Raw genomic sequence first — 21882 nt, 5'->3', positions numbered from 1 at the left:
GTTAGTGTATTGACATCATCAGCAGCAACGAGGTCAACCCCACCCTTACTCTTAGCTTAAGACTTCTCTGTATTCCTTAGTAAAAGTTTGTCTCAGCAGCTTTGTGAATAGGTTTTAAGAGAAAACTCTTACCTAAGAACTTTTACTGCTATTTAGGAGAAGTCTTAGTGGTAAGAAAAAAAAATGTTTTGTGAATACAGCCCCTGGTCTTTTCACAATCAGATAGCTATCCGATCAGAGAAAATGGCTTGAAGTGACCAGGTGTAAAAAGACTCATGGAAACAAAACTACTTGAGCAGTATTTTTGGTTTTCTAGTGTTATAATGGTAATGCAAAAAGATGCACAGTATGCTAAACTAATTTTCTATTGCCTTTTGTAAAAATATAATTTAATAATTTCAATTATTAACTGAAATTTTCATTAACTCTATGATGGCGGATTTGATTAACAAAATAAGCAGATTATTTAAGAAAATGTTCCATTTTGTGTATAACACATCAACCCTCCGTTTCCTGTCAGAAAGCATTTTTTCAGTGTCACTGAAAGGTGACAAAACCACAATTTATCTGTTTAACAGGTTATTCATATCTGTACACAAAGATAACGTCACTCATCCTCGACAGAGTTCAAGAGTGTTTTTAACTCAGCACGATAAAACAACAATCACTTGCTGATTCAATTAAATGAGCTCTCGTTTGCTCAAATGAGAGGGAACAATATTCTGTCTTTAGCAGTGATGTACACTCTCTGCAATCCATCTCTAGTAAAATTTCCCACTATAAATCTTCTCGTCCTCAATCTCACTGCCAAAATTTCTCTTTGACCTCGCCTCTACTTTTTCATGTTATCTGTATCACTTCCCACATTACGCCCATAAAAGCCAATTTCATGGTTTAATGAACTGATGAGGCATTTGTTTTCAGACCTCACCAAGGATTCATTTAGAGGTGACATTTCATTTTAATTCATGGCATCATTTTAAATGGCTGTGAGCCAGTGTGTTAATCATATAGTCTAATTATCCCTATGCTATCTGAAGGTTGTGTATATTAGCAACATTCTCTTTTCTAACCTCCAGTGGTTACCCTAGTGGATCTATACCAAAATGTATTTAAAATACATTCATTTTACACTAAGTACTAGAAATCCATTAACATATTTACTGACATATTGCTTAAGACTTACTGATATAAATATTATAATTAAAACTTTATTTGTAATAAATTTTATTTATTTATTATTTTATTGCACAATGCACATTTCTTAATATTAAATCTAAAATGTCATTTAATATCACTATTAGTAAGGATATTCTGATCACTGTATAATATCAATCTTTAAATGCAAGATATTTAAAGTGTACCTAAAATATACTTGCTATAGTTCCACTTGAGCACTATCAAATATATTTAAGTATATCTTTAATTGGACATCAGCACTATTTCTGGATAACTAAAGTGCATTAAGTAGAAAATTAGTTGTTCCAATTTAGCAGGCTTTAAGTATACCAATTTAGTATACAAAAAGTACAATTGCAGAGTATTTATATTAAGTACAGAAATACGTAAATGTATTTGTAGTACACTTAGCATAAAATAAATGTGTAATAAATAAATAAATAAATAATAAATAAATTGTCAAGTCAAAAAGGTTTTGAAGCCCCAAGCAAAAGCTAAAAGCCAATATACCCTCCATCGAGCCATTAAATGCCCTTTCCTATTATGAAAGTGCCTCCAAAACATGGCCAGTCAGTTTTAGTTGTCCTAAATATATCAGGGGAGGACACATAAGTACAAATTCCTATAAACTAGCTGCCAGTTCATCAATTTGCTCTGAACAAAAGACTATTGAGTGTCACAGTGTGTGGGGATGTGGCTGGCACAGATGCAGTCGTGCTCGTAATAGCAAATTTCCTCATAATTCATGTGATTGTGAAACAAGACAGAGATCTGGACAGCTCTCAAGGGGTCTGGATGTGAATTGCTCCCATTAGAAAACTTGTGTTTTCCAGCAAGAGAGAGAGAATGTAGACTGGGGCTGTAAAAATCAAACATTCAAAATCATTTCCTCACCAATTATTGTTGTTGCAACGTCTGTGATGAATCTGGGTTTACATGCAAATAAGCTGCTGAAGAAAGCAAGTGGGTTGAAATAGCGAGAAGGGGTCGTAACACTATAAGAAACCACTTTTTCAGTTTAATTTCACAGCACACGGTGTGTTTTTCAATTTCGGTTTCTCTCTCTCATCTATACAAGACATAAGATTCAATTTAACATTCAGCTTCGAAACCAAGCCAGCCAAAAAAAAATAAAAAAATCTAACATCAAACAGAATAACTCAATCATACTTTAGCATACATTTTACATGCTGTAAACAAAGCTTTGCATGGAACCCATGGATTACAAAAACTAGACCCAAACTCTTCTTGAAGAATCAAACAAAATGCCCCTGACGTTCTTCAGTGTTTACAGAACTTGGTAACAATGCAAACATACAAACAAGTCCAAACCACTACAGCGTTACTTTAGACCAGAGTCAGCAACATAAGCAAATTTAAGCGGAAAAATTTCAGTGGTGATTTGCACTTACAAGGGGTTTGACTTTGAAGCCAATATTACCATTTCAGAGTCAAGTGTGCAAAACTGTCTTAGCAGGACGTGCAATTAGAATAGAATAGAATAGAATAGAATAGAATAGAATAGAATAGAATAGAATAGAATTAGTAGAGACTAGGATAGAAACTGATTACATTTTAATAACGCATTTATTCAAACAATAAAATCTGACAAGAACCTATAGCCTAAAAAACCTCAAAACAGGGCTTAAAACTAACTTTTTGCTACACCTGCCAATGACTTAAAGGATTAGTTGACTTTGAAATGAAAATTAGCCCAACCTTTACTCACCCTCAAGCCATCCTAGGTGAATATGACTTTCTTGTTTCTGACAAAGACAATCTGAGAAAAATTAATAAATATCCTGATGCATTTGAGCTTTATAATGTGATAGGGTTCAATGAGTATGGGCTGTTTGGCAGAAGCTAGATATTTGACTTCATAACGTGTTTAAATATGGATACTTATTTTACACAAATGCATCATTTCACTTCAGAAGGCCTTTATTAACCCCCCGGAGCCATGTGGAGCACATATTTATGATGGATGGATGTGGATGGAAGCACTTTGTTCAGCTCATACTCATTGAACCCTATCACTGCCATTATAAAGCTTGGATGCGTCAGGATATTTATTAATATTTCTCCGATTGTCAGAAACAAGAAAGTCATACGAGTAAAGGTTGGGCTAATTTTAATTTCAAAGTGAACTAATCCTTTTAGAAAATTTAATTCAGTTCAATTCATAATTCGCATGCTGTCTGAGTCATGTATTTTTGGGCATGCGTTTTGGATGTTTGCGCACAGAAAACTTCCCACACAGCGAGTAACGAATCGAGTTCCACGTCCTCTTGCACTTGAGTAATTCAATTAGCAAGGCTTAAACTTTTGTGATGATGCATCACTGGCCCATCAAATGTCCGAGTGTTGTTCACATTTTTTTTTTTTTTCTATGTTCTCATAAGTTTTTTACATTCATCACTTCCAGGTTCTACTTCAGAATGCCGACTCATTATAGACCGGCTCTTGCATCAACATCACACGCATGCGTCCTGCTGCTCACGTGTACAGCTTTGGCCAATACTGAGCCGACATTCGGACGTAAACACAGAAGCCTTCATTGTGCTTGCTTACTGCGTCAGCTGTTTAAGGATAATGACAGGGAAAAGAAGAGATTGTTGAAAAGTCATTATTTTTGTTTTGTTTTTGCACACAAAAAGTGTTCTCGTCACTTCATAAAATTAAGGTTGAACCACTGCAATCATGTCTTTAGTACCTTTCTGGACCTTGAAAGTGTTGATTATATTGTTGTCTATGGACGAGACATATACCTCTCGGATTTCATCAAAAATATCTTAATTTGTGTTCAGAAGATGAACGAAGGTCTTACAGGTGTGAAACAACATGAGGGTGAGTACTTAATGACAATATTCATTTTTGGGTGAACTACCCCTTTAAAATAAAAACCAGCACTCACCAGCCAGGAAATTTATTAGACTGGTGATTTCAACTGTGAACTCTCAGAAATAATTAAGTTGTCACAACAAAGATCAGTTTTTATCCTGTGCTTGTCTTTTTCTAATAAATGTAAAGGAAAACTGCAGAATACGTGTAAAACAACTCCATGCAGCCACACCCAGCAAATATATTTTTACTATGGCTCTGCTTGACTAGTGTGCCTGTGACCAATAAGACCATATCAAAAGGCCTGTAAGAAACCACTTCCTCTTCATCTGTGCAGGCCTGGTGTGTGCCGTGGTTGGAACACTTTAGACAAGTTCCCAATTCCACTATGATATTTCTTTCCAAAGTCCTCTCATAAAGGGCATCATTACGGGACCATTATTTCTCAATCATCAACATTGTCCACAATGATTAATCCCATCATATATCGACTCCTCAGTGTCAACGGGAAACTCCAGGTCTCCAGTATTCTAGGTTTCAGGTATCAGTCTTGTCTAGGACAAAATGTGCATTCCTGAACCATGACTCAATGACAAATGCATATACACTGCACTCAAACCCACACACACACATATACTGAAGTACCTACAACACCCCAAAGAAAACATCCAGCTCATACATGACCATACTGATGATGATCAGTGGCTCTAACAGCAAACCAGATCCTCTTGTTCTCTACAGTTTTCAAAAAACTAAACTAAAAGTAAAGCGAAATATGCATTTCCAAAAATACCCTAGGCTTATCTTCTATAAAGCAGCTTCAGGCAAAGTATTATGGAGATTGAGAGTGATCTTCTCAAGGAAAATACTAAGAGAAGATCAAACTACTCAACATGAGTCAGAAGAAATTTCTTACTCCAGACAGAAAAATTGGCTACCTTAATGAAACCATCAAACACAATCTAAGTAATGAGTCAAGTAATGGGTATGAAATGCTAAGGAGCCTGTGAGGCAAAAACTGCAGTGAAATCTCAACTGAGCTCAATCTGAGAGTTGAAAGGGAACAATTAAAAAAGTCAAAACACGACCAAAGGAATGTGTCTGGTGAGCAGGAGACTGTCCCAACACATATATGCACGCACACTTCAATCTTGAGGTAATTAAAATGTAAATCATGGGACGGGAACATCAGAAAGATATTTTTTTGCAGATTGCATGAATCTGAGTAATGTCTTGTAATATAACCTAAAACTAAATTGCAACAGAAGTCAAAAACATAGTTGTTTCTGCTTGTGTAAGCAGGCAATATCTTACCCACATATTTTGATGATCTCTCAATAAATGTTGAAACCATGGTGGTCTACAAAACTAAATGAAGCAACACATATATAACAACAAGGGCTGGGCAATACACAGAATATTAGAGATAATATTGCAATATCTTTGCTGATGAAAATTAGGGAATATTGTGAATTTCACTATAAAATTGTGAAATCCTTTATGACTATGACAGTTCATAGGTGGTTGTTTTCAAATGCTCCCATGCATATTTGTGTGAGCTTTCTGTGAAGCATTGGACTGAACGAACAAATGCACAATCGGTAAGCAATAGCACCCCAAATGCCACCTAATTAATATTCATGAGCCAGGCTGATAAGGTTTATAAATGTGCCCCCAGCTGCATGCCACAGTTCTAAATGCAGACTGATGAGGACACTTTGCATCTACACTAATTAACACATGAGGCTTAGATCCTGTCCTTGGGCTAAATGTGTTAAATTCCTGCAGTGCAAGTGCTAAAGCTGATGTGATGGACACAGAAAACACCATAATTAGACTCAGCTGACAGTTAACTGGACTGAAATGTGATTTACATTTGACACAGTAAGATGGATATTGATTTTGAGCCATAAGTCACTTCGTAGTTCGTACTACAGACCTGATTGACTATACTGTATCACTGCTACTGCTTGGAAATAGCCTACATATTATATATGGTATATTGGCTATGCATATACCAAATTCTTTACTGCAACTACTACCCCTACAGAAGAAAGTCAGTAATGTTTAGAATGAGGCCGAGTAAATCATGACAGAATTCTTTTAACATAGGATGAAGTCAAGTTGCAAAGCTGGTGGTGATCTGCAGCAGTGTCAGATGGCCATTACTTATTCAAAAGGATGGATCTGCCTCAGAATGAGGGCCTGAGAGAGGTGATATCATTTATCTGCTTACTCTAGCAGCAAAACTGCTGAGGTCTCTGCATCTGTCTAAAATCCATATTCAAGTTGCTTCTTAGGGTGTGTTCACACTTGGCAGGTTTGGTGCGACTAAAACAAACTCTAGTGTGTTTGCTCTGTTAGTGTGGTTCCTTTTAATAAGTGACTAGGTCTGCTTCCAAACAAACTTTGGTGCAGTTTGACTGAAATATGAACAACATGGACCAAAGACATCTAAAACCAAAAACAGGATGTGATGTCACAATATGCAACCCTAAAAAGGACAGAATGCTCAAGCATACCTGGTTCTTCTTGTCATAGGAGTGATGATGTTGCCCATTTCAGTTCAGTACAGGTGTCAGAAATAAAGTCTCCTGCAGTCAGAGTCACAGCAAGAGCAGATTTCACTTATCACATGACGAGAGTAAAGAGAGATGAATGTGCGGTCAGTACTGCTGCTCCCGAAACAGAGTATTTATATATAAACAGTATTTAAATACCGTGCATATTGATAGCAGCTCCCCGATTCCCACAAGTTATACACAATATCTCCCCACCCGGTGTAATCGGTTATACCGGTGTTGTCGCAAGTCTTTTTACCGGTGTGAAAATTCCCTTACTGTGACATCTCTAGACTAAATGTATCATTTTCTTTTTTGGTCTGGACCAAAATAACCAAGAGAACCGAACTACAAATGTGACCACACCCTTAAAAGGATAGTTCATCCAAAAATGAAAATTTTGTCTTCATGTCATTCCAAACCTATATGACATGCTTTCTTCAATGGAACATGAAAGAAGATAATTTTTTTATCCATACAATAGAAATCAAAGTTTCACCAAAATGGTTTGGCTACCAACATTACTGACAATATTTTCTTTTGTGTTCCTCAGAAGAAAGTCAGCCATGCAGGTTTGGAATGACATGAAGGTAAGTAAATGAAGACATTTTTCATTTTCGGTTGAACTATCTGTTTAACCTCTGAACTGTTCATCAACATTTTCATACAGCAAAACAATATTTAGAAACAAATAGCCGTTTTAGGAATGTGCTTACGTCGTACTGATTCAGAAGTATGTATTGTCCTTTGAGGTTTTTAAGGTATTATTTCAAAGTGAATAGAAATAGAGCTAATTATGTACCAATTTTTGAACCAACACATAACAGATGTTTTATTCTACAACATCCTGGTCTGAGGCAGCTCTGCCAACCCTCCTGACCCCTCATGTGGAGTCAACACTCTGGATTCAAAAAGGAGGAGTTTAGTCACAAAAGAGGCTTTTTGACCTCTCTTATGGTCTCAAACTCATAAAACAAACTGACAAACAATTGACACTCACAGCAACACAAAGGGATTATAAAGGTAATCTGTTTGGGTCCAAGTCATTTCTTTTGTAGTACAGTGCAAAATAAGGCTAAGACACATGCAGAGAGGATGAGACCGTCTACAGTCGCGCAGACAGACTCCTCATGTTCCCCACATCTAATGAGGATCAGATGAGGAACACGATACACCACAACACAACAGCACAACCACACACACACACACAACATTAAAAGACCCCACTTGATGCCTGTGGTAGGTAAAGATGTAAATAATACCTTCAAATGTGTTACCAAATATTGTATGATCTAAAAATATTGTAATGCTATCCTGATTTTTTTTTAACTGCAGACATCTTGAGACAATTAAGCTATTTAAGGTCATTTAAATAAGGATAATGGGAAGGTATATTAACTTACACATTTCTTAATAATCATCCAACCACTGAAGAGAGCTCTGGTTATGAATGGAGAAACAAAAGAGACTAAATCTAAATCATTCTGTGGTTCAGCCAGAGAACACAAAAGCCATCAGGAGAGCCCATCCGCCAGAAAGAAAACAAACACCCCCATTTCTCTCACATACTTTCCTTTGATTAAAGGACAGAGCGCTATAAACACAGTCATAATGTATGTTAATTTTAGACAGAAGGAACACATTGTTTCTAGATGCTTTGGTGTTTAAATACACAAAGTGGAAAATGATAAAACATAAGGCAGACTGTTTGACCGACCAATCAGATTAATTGTCCAGGCAAAGCAGCAGGTTGGAGGTCACATCACAATATGCAATGGAAAGTTTATGGAGGTAAAACCATCAAAACAGTCAAAACATTTGAGCACATAAGCAAAGTCCATCATCTTCTGACAGCACATCCTGGGAAAACCCCTTCCCATAGGGGACTGTTCTCAGACTGACAACGTTTTTTCTTTACTTAAAGGGATAGTTCACCAATAAAAATTGACATTTTGTCATTGTTTATTCACCCTCATGTCATTCCAAACCCTTAAGACTTTCATATAAACATTGATCAACGCACATACATAAAGCATATCAAATATTGTAAACAGAAGCTTAAATGTGTTTGCTTGATGTGCGAGAACCAATGAGGTTTGTTCTCGAACACCACGCAAGTACGGATGAGCTTCCATAAATGAAACCTGTTCATCATATAAAGTGACTGTGTCTCTTCAGAAGACTTAGATTAAAGGATTAGTTCACTTTAAAATGAAAAATACCCCATGATTTACCCTCAAGCCATCCTAGGTGTTTATGTCTTTCTTCTTTCAGATGAATACAATCAGAGTTATATTAATAAATATCCTGATGCTCCAAAGCTTTATAATGGCAGTGCACAGAAAGCACCGGTTTGAAGCTCGAAAAAAAAAAAATGCATCCATCCATCATAAATGTATTCCACATGCCTCCGGCGGGTTAACAAAGGTCTTCTGAAGTGAAGCGATGTGTTTGTGCAAGAAAAAAATAACATTGAAATCGTGCTTAAACACGATTCTTAGTGCGATTATGAAATTGCAAAGGCTGCGATTACTTTTTTATGTGCGGCTTGTCAATGAAGTATGGCTCCATATGGCTGCGAGTTTGAGTCGCTTATAATGTACATTTGAAAAAGCAACACGCAAAAGACAACATTTAATAACATGTTTTTACTCCAAACTCACTTCATAACGACAGTTGAGCATAATTCTGTGACGATGTGGTTTCTTACACAGAATAAGGCATTTGTGTGTTTAAATGCATGTTTAATCAAAGCATTTCAATCTTCTGTATATTCAGCTACGATTGTATGATGCCCATAGGAATTTCCCGGAATGACCATAGACTGTAAAAAATATGGACATAGTGTCTGTGACGTCACCCTTAGATTTCTAAAGAGCATTTTTGAAGCGAAAAAGCGGCCGTTGCCATCTTAGCAGCGCGTCACTCCTGGATAACAGAAAATGGGCAAAGAGAAAGGACGTGGTTGGAACTGAGATGCCTGGTTGCTGAAACCACGCCCGCCTAGCGTGACGTGACCATGTTAGCAGGCTAAAGAAGCTATCTATCTATCTTAGACACTATCTAAAATATGAATAAAGATATAAAGTTATATCATTTGAAAGTTCTAAAGGTTTACTGTCAATCTACACTTTCTTTTTTACAATACAGGTGCTCCAGCAACAGTAATATTGTAATTTGTGTCAGGTGTGCAAATGACAACACGCAAGATCAAAACGGGACTCCATACCTTTATAACGAAATACTGATCGCGAGATGAATCCAATCCGTCGCACTTGGGTAAAATGTCCATGAGCGTCCATTGTAAAAAAAAAAAAAAAAACCCAGCACTTTTTGTCCACAAAAGTGTTAAATCCATGAAATATTGATATATTGTCCATTGTTTGCATCACATTTCTTCTGAATGATCTACTCTCCAACTTTAAGAAATTATGCAACCTGAGCAGCATTTATGTTGTAAAACTGTATACGATCGTAAACATTAGACTCTCACAAACAAATGAGCCCGTGTCCAAAGTATAATTTTTCAAAATAATACAGCAAGCAGTGCTGTCAGAGTTTGTGGTATCTTGAGAGGCATTTTCTCCAGCAATTGTCATAGTAACTCTCAAACAAAACTTTTATCCAATGCCAAGACAATCCAACAACGACAACCCAACAACGTGTGTTCTGTTTATCTTCCGCATGTGTGCACATGTACACAGACGTACACCTGATCACGCCCTTAATTATGCAGAACTTTAAGGCTTAATATAATTTAAACGGATGAGTTATAAAAAAAATTCACCCCCCTTAGAGTTGTCGTGAAGGGCAAAAACAAATATAACTGTATAGACCAAACCCACAATTTGTACCAGGCTGTAAACATGGGGGTCAAATGAGATTCTGCTCTCTTTTGGAGCCTGTCACTAGCGGCCAGTTGATGAATTGCAGTTTAAGTCACTTCCGTATTGGCTTCAAGAGAAACTGGGGGAGGTTGCCGCTTGGGAATGACACGTTATCTACTTTTATGGCAGGGCATATTTTGAGTTTCTGCGCAAGAGCGCTCTCTGGCTTTCAGATGGAGAATCATTTACTACTGATCACAGAGCCATACAGCTCTGACAAGCTGCAGCCTTTGCCAAATCGTATGTGATAAAATTTGCGATAAATTGCGACTTATCGTGCAGTCCTAGATGTAAAGTAAAATAACTAACTTTAGGAAGGCCAGACCGCCTTCCATATTCAACTTACAAAAAAAGTGTAACTGATGTTGCGTCAGTTATGCTTGTTTCATAAATTGAATACGGAAGGCGTAGGACATAGCGTAAGCGTTTTGAACTGCAAGAGGCATAACACTTTCTTTGTGAGCTGAATACTGAAGGCGGTCTAGCGGAAGCTAGTTATTTTACTTTATAACGTCTTAAATATGGATATTTTTCTTACACAAACGCATCACTTCACTTCAGAAGGCCTCTATTAACCCCCCGAAGCTGTGTGGAGTACATTTATGATGGATGGATGGATGGATGCACTTTCTTGAGTTTCAAACAGGTGTTTTCTATGCACTGCCATTATAAAGCTTGGGCTTAACTTCACTTGTGTTTAGAAGATGGACAAAAGCATAATTTATCCACATGAGAGTATATGACAATGTTCAGAATGTTCAGGACAGGGACTTTAAACATAATATGTGCAATAACTATTAGGCATGTTTATGCAATTTGCTGGTCAACTTAAAAAGTATGCAGACTCATGTCTGTGCGCCGACATGACTAATCAACAACTACTGCACTGCATCTGTGACTAACCATAAGAGCACTGTAAATATCTCAGCTAATGGCCTAACAAAGAAACTACAAGACCAAGGAGTGTGATGTGCACTCCCAAGACAGAGACTCATTCCATTGAGCTATGGAGAGAAAGAGCGACTTTGTCTTTTTGAATCTCACATGATAGTTAACATTAATCTTCTTCCGTGAGGTCCAGTTCCGTGGGAATCACAATTGAAGTGCCTTACTGCCAAGCTAACACAGCAGTGATCTCAATGGACAGCTGGCTTTAAACCAGACAAGCACAAAGCAACTGAAAAGAAATCTGAAGACACCTCTGGGACTTTAAGATGATTGTATCTAAAGGAACAGCACTCCTAATACAACTATTAAACTTAGAGCTGACGGCAGCACAAAAATAAAGCCTTGTCATGGTTTTCTCATCTTTGCTCAGCGGTACAACGGAACAATACAAAAGTGTTCTAACATTTATGAGTGTGCGCAATATTTGCCAGTCCCAATCCAGATATCGTCCAGTCAAGGCCGAAGCCTTCAAAACCCTCTTAAAGTATGATAATCATACTCCGTATCTGGCAAAATATTAAAGAACGCCTGCAAAACGTATGGTTTGAGTTCTGACATGAGCTTAAAGGGAAAGTTCAACAACAAAAAAAGATTTTTTCATTTACTCACCCTCATGTTGCTTTCAAACCTGTGTAACTTTCTTCTGTGGAACACAAAAGATGATACTTTGAAGTACATTGCATTTTTTTTTTTCTCAATGAACAATGAAAAAAATTCTCAGACTTTATTTCTTCTGTGGAACACAAAGAAAGATATTTTGAAAAATGACCAGTGTTGTTTTGGACCTCAACGACTTCCATTACACTGACATTTTTCATAATATCTTCATGTTCCACAGAAGAAAGTCAGTCAGAGAATTTTTGGGTAAATTATTAGGCCGTGTGTCCCCAAAGCATTTTTAGCCACCTGAAAACGCTAGGCGCTCTGCTGAAAACATCTAACTGTGGGCGCTTGAGAGCGTTGTGAGCGTTTTTTTTCCAGTTGAGACGCTTTGCTTGCTATGATCATATATTGTAAAAAAAATATGGACGTAGTATTCGTGACGTCACCCGTAGATTTCTGAAGAGCATTTCTGAAGTGAAAAAGCGTCCACTGTCACTCCCGGATAACTGAAAATGGGCAAAGAGGCAGTACGTGGTTGGAACTGAGGTGCCTGGTTGCCGAAACCATGCCCACCTAACGCAAATGACCATGTAAGCAGACTAAGGACCTATCTATCTAGCTTAGATACCATCTAAAATATTAATAAAGATTAGACACTAATATATTAATAAAGGTAAGTTATATCATATGAAATTTCTAAAGGTTTACTGTCAAGCTACGGTGTCTGGATGCTCCAGCACCAGTAATATTTTAATTTGTGTTGTGTGTGCAAATGACAAAACAAGACCTCATACCTTTGTTATAAATTAGCGATCCTGAGAATATTCCAATCCGTCTCACTTGGGTAACGTTAAAATGTCCATGAGCATCCATTGAAAAACAAACAAAAGCACTTTTTGTCCACAAAAGCGTTAAATCCATGAAATACTGATATATATATTTTGGATTTTGTGATGTCTTGAGAGGCATATTCCCCAGCCATTGTCATTGTAGTAAATCTGGGGGACAAAACAAAACTTTTAGCCAATACCAAGACGATCCAACAACGTGTGTTCTGTTTATCTTCTGCATGTGTGCACATGTACACAGACGCACATCTGTCTCAACCATTAACACAAAAAAAAGCACAAATATGGCAGAGATGCCAGGTTCAGAGGCTGAAATTAGCTGAGGTAACATGAGGGCTCACAGACAGCAGCAGCAATCTACCTGTCACTCAAGTGACCACGCCCTTAATTATGCAGAACTTGAAAGCTTAATATAATTTAAACGCATGAGTTATGAAAAAAAATTTTTTACCCCCCTCAGAGTTGCCATGAAGGGCAAAATTAGCTGTATAGACCAAAACCGCAATGTGTACCAGCTTGTAAACATGTTTTTTGCTGCTGTAATGTTGGGCATTTTAACATGGGACTCAATGAGATTCTGCTCTCTTTTGGAGCCTGTCCCTAGCGGCCAGTCATTGAATTGCATTTTAAGTCACTTCCGTATTGGCTTCAAAAGACACTAGGGGAGGTTGCCGCTTGGCTATGATACAGAAAGTGTTACTAGTATCTCATTTCACAAATAGTTTGTTTCTGTACTGTTTCTATATAAAGTATTTGCTCTGGCTCTTGTTTAAAATTTTGTTATGTTATTATGCTTGTTGGCATCGGTTGACGTTGTACAAGCAGAATGTAGTGGTTGGTCGGTGTTGTATTTGTCACGCCCCTCCTCCACTGTGATTGGGTACAAAGTGACAGTGATGAGTGCTCCATTTTACTCAAAGTTCTTCAACTCTTGGTGACCGGTAAAAACCCCCAGCTTCAGTGCTTCAGCGCAAAATAGATGCTAAGCGCCTCGTTACGCTCCTGCCATTTTACAACAATTGGAAAAATACGCTAACAACGGTAAAAAACACTTTGGTTGGCACATGGCCTTAAAGTGCGACCTGAAGTTGCCTGAAAAGTTTGGACAATATTTTAATCGAGACATCCAAATTCTTTAGCTTTACAGTCTTTGAGGGGCCCGATCTCAGTTGTAGTCTAATTGAAGGGCAAGCAGCAAATCTCTAGGCTTGTGTGGACTCAGAGAGGGGCCTCTCTAATAACCACTCACAGACTGTATGCCACAGCCCTTCCCTCTCAAAGCCACAGACCATTGCTATGGTGCATCTGGCAGACTGCTTATGGGCCTGGGGTGCAAGCTAATTGGCCACAGGAAGGCACAGAATATCCAATGATGTAGTGCATTTATTCCCAACTCGACTGGCCCCTGCTGCAGGGCCAAAAGGTGACTTATAAGCACTCTGAAGGCAGCCTGAACAGTTGTTTCTACAGTAAGGAGAGTATGTGGGGGGGTCGTCATGGGCCTCTGAGACAACATCCTTTTGACTCTAACCCCCATTCTATCAGACTTCCTTCCTGGAGCTCCAACTTAAAAGTGCCAAAGATCTTTATCAAGGATGCCTGTGATACAACACACAGATCCAGGTAAACAACAGCAATCAGAAAATTACAATCAGTTTGAGCATGTTTTGTTTTTTGTCCCATTAACATGATTTAAAAGGTCTCATTGAGAACTTGAAACTGATGAATGTGTAAGGAGCTGTGAGTCAAACAAATAAAAACTATGAACAACTGCTTTTCCCACATGTCTTTCTGAGCAGTTAGTGTGGTCTTGACCAGGCTTAACTTTAGCACTGAGGTTACCACCATAATATACAGTCCAGAGACACAGCTGGAGAAGTGACAAAAGAACAGGAACTTAAGAAAAAAAAAAAAAGGCTGAAAAAATATTAGCTGTGTGCAAACACAGTATGCGTGCCCAGTGCTTATCTGAAAACTTTGCAGACTGATGCAGAATCAGTGGGTATTGCATTATGTCAAGACGTCACCAGTGATATGGAGCATAAAGTTGTAATGAGGGAAGAGCATTGGTGCAATTATTAACTCGAGTGCTGGTTCATAACAGGACACAACACTCTTCATGCATGAATGAAGCAATTCTTAATAGAACATTCATTCTCTAAGAATCTCCACACACATAAATTAGGCTGGAAAAAAGAAAGAAAGAAAAATAGAGAGTCAAGGTATCTGGCGACAATATGTGAGAATGCAGTGTTTCTTATCGCAGATCCTAATCCAAATCCCATGCATCAAATTCAGAGCTGACAGAACTTATCCTCCTATTCCATGGATATCCAATACTAAAGCCAGTCACTTCCCAGTGAAAAGCCAGCCTGACTTAAGAATTCTAAGGCTCTTTCCTTTAATTAATCCACATTATTTGGAGTTATTCATATAAGAATAATAATTTTAAGCTCTTGAAATATACAATACTGCAAATGCAGGAGACAAATCATTCATAGATGTTTTTGGCTAAATGTTTATTTTAACGAAATGAATTACAGACAACAAGTAAGTCCAATGGCGGAAAAACCCATACAAAAATGTGCGCAATTTTACCACATCCAGAAAAAAAGTCTCACTAAAAAAAAAAATATTGAAAAGAAAATCAAAGAAAAGTCATTTGGAATTATCTTTCAATCTATAGTTTTTTCATAGAAAAAAAAAATCTTAGAATAAAGTTATTTTAAAAATATATTATCCATGAATTAATTGGAAGTATACATAAATATTTCACAAATATGCAAAGTATATTTAAAAACTTTTTAGAAATAATACAAACTACCATTCACTTGTTTTATCAGGCCTTAAGACCAAAGGCAAGCACAACATGCTGCCATTTAAAACTGACTTAGCAGATGTTTTCCAACCAATAAACTTTCAAAAGTGCTAATCATGCATTGTTGTGTCTGCTGCCTCTGCAGATAGAATGAGCTTTAATTTAAGTCAAATACACAGAAAAAGAGTGCAATATAAGTGTTAAAAAAAAAAAAAAAAAACTTGACTTTCGCAAACTTCTGAGGCTTCAACAGCACAAATGTACTAATCACACCAAACCCACAGCGCATCACAGGAATGCTAATCATGAGCTTCTCTGCCACTTCCAATTAGGAGCTTTTACTGATCAATCCCGACCCTCAACTTGACTTTATAAAACAGCCAGAGAGTATGAAACTTTATCTTATGCTAAGGATTGTCAAGAGGCCGCATAAAAGGTATGCGGTCACACAGACCTCAGAGTTGGCTGTAATTATCACAGTGGGGGTGTGAGGTACCTCAGGAGGGCTGTCAGATCGTAGAACCGTAAGACCGCATTTCGGTTTCCTGCAGATCTGTTATCAGAGAGTTTGTATTTCATATTCAGAGATTAATCAATCATTTAGGAGAACCAGATTTTCTGTAGCCATTTAATTCTGTCTACACATGCCTGAACTGTGTGAAACAGAAACATTTCAGTCAGAGCCTGCGTTCCAAAACTATCACAACCGATTTCAGCCCATGAAAGAGGGAGTAGGAGACTGCGAAGCAGGGAAAAAAGAGAGGAGATTTTAAAGGTGAGGTTAGGGGACGGGTGTGGACCACCAGAATGCTTGTAACAGGCAATGACTGTACACTGTCAATTCAGCATGCAAGCTCTCTCTGCGAAAGCTCTTAGACAAAGAAAACCTGATGGCATAAAATACAAATAATGAAAATAAAACCAATAAATTACCAAATAAAACAACACCAGTTTGATTTAGCTACACTACGTGAAAAAGTACTGCTCTTGAAACGAAAACAAGGATGTGGTTTTAGTACGTGAGACAAAGAGCAGCTTCTCACAATCAAAAAGCAAACAGAAGCACGTACACAAAACCCTATATGAATATCACTACCGCTCTTGTTCTCCCGCTTTCTCAGTCTACGTGCAGCAGATGGGTCAGAGTCGTCTAAAAATGCGAGGTCTCCATAGCAACCACTCACATGAGTTGCTCTCTTTTCAGTGAAAAGAAATGCAGAAGGGGCAATAGTGCTTTTTCACCTTCCATCTGTCTGGCTAGCTGCCTCCATGCTTGGTGCACTAACATCAGTGAAGCGAATTCCTTGAGAAGGAGGGAGGCTCGGTGGCTTACGGAGGTATTTCACAAAGCAATCCACCATCTGCTGACCACTGCTAGGTTGACAGTTGAAAGGGAGGGGGAGTCTGGCAGGTCTGACCTCCAGACCAAAACAAGATGTGTAATTAAATCAAGCTGATGAAGGCCATCGACACACCTGAATACAGAAAGATCTCCATTACAGAAGCACTGCTGGTTTTCTGTGCTGTTTTGATCTTAAAAGGAAGAGCTCACCCAAATTGACAATTCTCTCATTATTTATTCATGCTCATGTGGTTTCAAACTTGCCTGCTGTTATTTTTCAATGAAACATAAAACAGGGAAGCACAATACTGTGTAATGGTACCATAATGGTTATTGGCCAATATTGGATATTTAATTGGTGCTCATTTTCCCCTATTTTTACATGTAGATTATTTTTGCCGACATCTAACGTTCACTTAAAAGTAAGTCTTTAGCAAGTGTAAAATGAATATCAATTTTTTCATGATGTACATTATAATATTGTGATGCATAAATTCACTTGTAGCATTTAAAATGACTAACTTAAATGTTTTGTTTAATTTAATTTAATTTAATTTATTAAGACAAAATAGCATGAGTAACATAAAATAGCAATTCATAGGGCAATTCATCTGTTATGAGTCAAAAATGACAAAAAAACAAACAAAAAAAAAAACATAAAAAGTCCACACAACTTGTGTGTTGAATTCCAAGTCTTCTAAATCCTCAAGTCAGATTTGGCAGAGTAAAAGATTTAAATTTAAGTCACAATTTAGACTCAATGACTTGTTTACGAATAAATGATCCTGTCACGGCAGTTGTGGCCTTAACAACTCACTGGAGAGGAACACAGTCATTGATTAATGACATACATGTTTCTCATACTAAGATTGCTTGATCAAAGACCTGTAATATAAAAATATTGGGAATTACTGCATGGACTATTTTTATGGTGCTTTTAGTGTAAATTCTTGGAGCTTAACAGCTATGATCACTACAAACTGTCCTTCTATGATAAATATCAGTGTGAAGATTCTTAAAGGTGCCATCGAACGTTTTTTTACAAGATGTAATATAAGTCTAAGGTGGCCCCTGAATGTGAAGTTGCAGCTCAAAATACCCCATCGATTTTTTTAAATAAATTTTTTAACTGCCTATTTTGAGGCATAATTAGAAATGCGCTGATTCAGGCTGCGTTCCCTTTAATTGCTCGCGCTCTCCACGCCCTCCCAAGCTCTCGACTCTATCATTGCATAAACAAAGTTCACACAGCTAATATAACCCTCAAAATAGATCTTTACAAAGTGTTCGTCATGCAGGATGTCTAATCGCGTAAGTACAGTGTTTATTTTGATGTTTACATTTGATTCTGAATGAGTTTGAGGCTATGCTCCGTGGCTAAAGCTAACATTACACGGTTGGAGAGATTTATAAAGAATGAAGTTGTGTTTATGAATTATACAGACTGCAAGTGTTTAATAATGAAAATAGCGACAGCTCTCTTGTCTCCGTGAATACAGTAATAAACGATGGTAACTTTAACCACATTTAACAGTACATTAGCAACATGCTAACAAAACATTTAGAAAGACAATTTACAAATATCACTAAAAATATCATGTTATCATGGATCATGTCAGTTATTATTGCTCCATCTGCCATTTTTCGTTATTGCTCTTGCTTGCTTACCTAGTCTGAGGATTCAGCTGTGCACAGATCCAGACGTTAATACTGGCTGCCCTTGTGTAATGCCTTGAACATGAGCTGGCATATGCAAATATTGGGGGCGTACACCCCGACTGTTACGTAACAGTCGGTGTTATGTTGAGATTCGCCTGTTCTTCGGAGGTCTTTTAAACAAATGAGATTTATATAAGAAGGAGGAAACAATGGAGTTTGAGACTCACTGTATGTCATTTCAATGTACTGAACTCTTGTTATTCAACTATGCCGGGGTAAATTCAATTTTCAATTCGATGGCACCTTTAAAATATTAAATATTTGTTTCACAGAAGAAAGCAATGCAGGTTTGGAATAATAAAAACAATGATAAAATGTGAATTTTGGGTGAACTATTCTGAAGGAAATCAAAGACATTTTAGACAGAGGGACATTTTATGCACCAAGCCCAATGTCCTTGGAACTGACAAACTATATTCAAACTCAATCTGGTCCTGACAACATAACTGGTCATTGCAACTGCAGTTGGGATGGTCGTGGTTAGGGCGGCCACAGGGCCAGGCTCAGTGTGGCCTTGACTGTTCCTCTTTTCATGCAGTGATGCAGAGGAGGAAGAAGAAATCACTACATCTGTGGGCGACCAAAGTGCTCCAGATGTGGGATTCTAGAGCATTCCTTTAAAAAAAAAGTTGAAGAAAAAAACATGAAGACAGACACAAGAGAAAAAAAAAAAAAAAAAATCAATGTAAAACTTCGGTCCCAAACATACAATTAATGCCATATTTCTCTAACTCTTACCTCTTGTAATTTACAAATCATCATTTCAGGTGCATGTGTGTGTTTTTAGGAAGCAAATCAATATTCTTTCTTGTATAACTATAAATTAGTCAGAAACTCCTCTGACAGCTATTAGGGGATATATCACCAAAACGTATTTCTCTGTGGTCACGGATGTGCTATTTGGAGTGTGGAAAAAGTGAACATGGCTGTGGTTTTATTGAACTTGTGTGACCTCCAATTAACACTGTTTCTGTGTAGAGGAAGCCCCCTTTTTTTCTTTACCTGTTTTACAACTGGGCGTTAAAGAGGACAACCCAGCCCAGAGGAAAACAGATGTCATGGTCTTAAAAGCTCTGTTTTTCAACTGTCATTAGCCAAGATATGTAGGCCTACTGTAAGTTTGACAGAGGGAGAGGAGTGCATTATAGGCCTTAAGAAACTAAATAAATTATGTTTTCTTTCAATAAAGCATATTAAAAACCACATCCACACCCCCTTGAAAGTCTACATTTGAATGGCTTTGGGTTACTGGGTTATATTTAAGTCTGTAACATGCCACACAACATGAATGAATGACTAAAGCATGCAAAGGAAGTGGACTTTGTTCCAAATAGAGCAAATAGTGCAACTGTAACTTATATTCAGAGTCAATTTTAAGCTCATGTATCACTCACTTGCTTTTTTAAGTTCAATATAAACAGCAATAAAACGAGTACCGACAATGAAACCTCCTTAAACTTTTCTATTTCATCTTTTCCTTAACAGTTCTTTTTCACACAGGATATAGTAACTACATTTCCAACGACGTGACTCAACGTATCGAGATACTGTTTGTAACAGCAACACATCGGCTTCAGGGTAAACAGTGTAGCAATTCACGGGTAAACTGAATATTTGGGAAGTTCAGCGTGTCCACAGCGACGTCTGCGTGCACATTTCTGTCGTGTTGAATGTCACCCGACACCGCTGCTGTTCGGATAATTCACAACAATACATCTCTGATCATGCCATGATCCATTAGAACGTGCACATACCTGAACAATATGAGGAAGAACAGACGAGAAAATCCCCCGGCGTGTTTTGGAGATTACTGCTTTTCCACTACAATTCCCGAGTTCAAATCCACCGTGGATGTTCCAGCAGGAATTTTCCCACCGAAGGAAAGAGCAATGTGAAGCGGAGGATGGAAGGGGAGGGATAACAGAACAGAACGGAGGCGGCGCCTTCACCGTCACCAAACTTCCAGCCTGGAAGCATTTTGTCAACACCGTATAACCTGTATTTTTCCAAAATATTTGAGAAAACTGACAGTGCATACAGAAATGTAACAATGTTACACAGTTTATGCCAAAAATACCATAGTTACTACAGTTAATTGTACAAAAATTGCAATTAATTAATAAGATTAACCCCTTAAACCCTGAAATGAAATAATAGTCAGAAAAACTTGGAAGTTTATTGAACCTTTAGACAAAATATAAAAGAAAACCAATCAAGTAAATGTTCATCTTGAAATATTAACACAATATAAAAGTTATTTTATATAAAATCATTCAATATTTTACACCAAAAATAAATATTATAAAAGGCTGTTTACTTGCTAAAATGCATGAACTTTCCAATGAGAGGGCCAAAGATACATAGAACAACCAGTTTTTCAGCAAAGTTTTGATGTTTGTAATTTAGAGGCATTCATGTAGCCTATCAAATAAGATATAGTGTTAAAGGTGCAATATGTAAGAATTTTGCAGTAAAATATCCAAAAACCACTAGGCCAGTGTTATATAATTTGTTCACTTGAGTATTTAACATCCCAAATGTTTGCAACTATTTGTAAATCGTGAGAAAATTGAGTTTTAACCAAGGCTCCGGGACGTGTGAGGAGTCGCCTGACAATTGCGTCATACCCGCGTTACCCTCGGTTTCCGGTTTTATTTTGTAGAAACCATGGAAACACCAAAGACGCTTAATTATATTACATGTTTTAATAGGCAAAGGAAAAACTGTTTTGATATATATAGACAGAAAAACTAATTGTTGTTATACCTCAACATAGTCTTATAGAGAATACAAACCGACGTCACGCCTCGTTGCATGCCGGGGAGGCACCGCCATTTTGACAGGATCGCCCTCTATTACTCGTACTGAAATTAATACGGATTCTTGCTTACCTTTTGTTTTTTTTGTGCCATTAAGTGGAACGCTAACATTTTTAATGGTATCGTTTGCAGGGAATAGAAGCTATTTTATCGCATCGCATAATCATTTTATTTATTTATTTTTTTTTCACTTAAGTTTTGTAGAATTTCGTTTACAATGTTGATCTGTTTACCGTGTCACACGCTGGATGCTCACCGCTGCTTCAGCCATCGTATGAATATCCAAATAAATCTATGTGATCAACACACTGAGAAAG

General features: G+C 37.5%; 1 protein-coding gene across 3 annotated transcripts in view; it reads right to left on the bottom strand.

Annotated features, from left to right (window-relative positions):
* ccdc102a (coiled-coil domain containing 102A) overlaps window positions 1-21882 on the bottom strand; it is a 125132-nt gene that overhangs the window by 52053 nt on the left and 51197 nt on the right. Inside the window, exon 1 of one of the 3 annotated variants that reach the window (XM_048184220.1) lies at window positions 20501-20634. The exons of 1 other annotated variant lie outside the window; for it this stretch is intronic. The gene's annotated coding sequence lies outside the window, so the exon portion shown is untranslated. Of the gene's footprint in view, window positions 1-12025; window positions 12048-20500; window positions 20635-21882 lie in introns of those variants that run through there. One more of the 3 variants, XM_048184222.1, reaches the window with a different exon arrangement.

This window comes from Megalobrama amblycephala, linkage group LG3, assembly GCF_018812025.1.
Source record: "Megalobrama amblycephala isolate DHTTF-2021 linkage group LG3, ASM1881202v1, whole genome shotgun sequence".
Lineage (NCBI taxonomy): Eukaryota > Metazoa > Chordata > Actinopteri > Cypriniformes > Xenocyprididae > Megalobrama > Megalobrama amblycephala.
The sequence above is the reverse complement of the archived record's forward strand: the minus strand, read 5'-3'. Positions and strand labels throughout refer to the sequence as shown.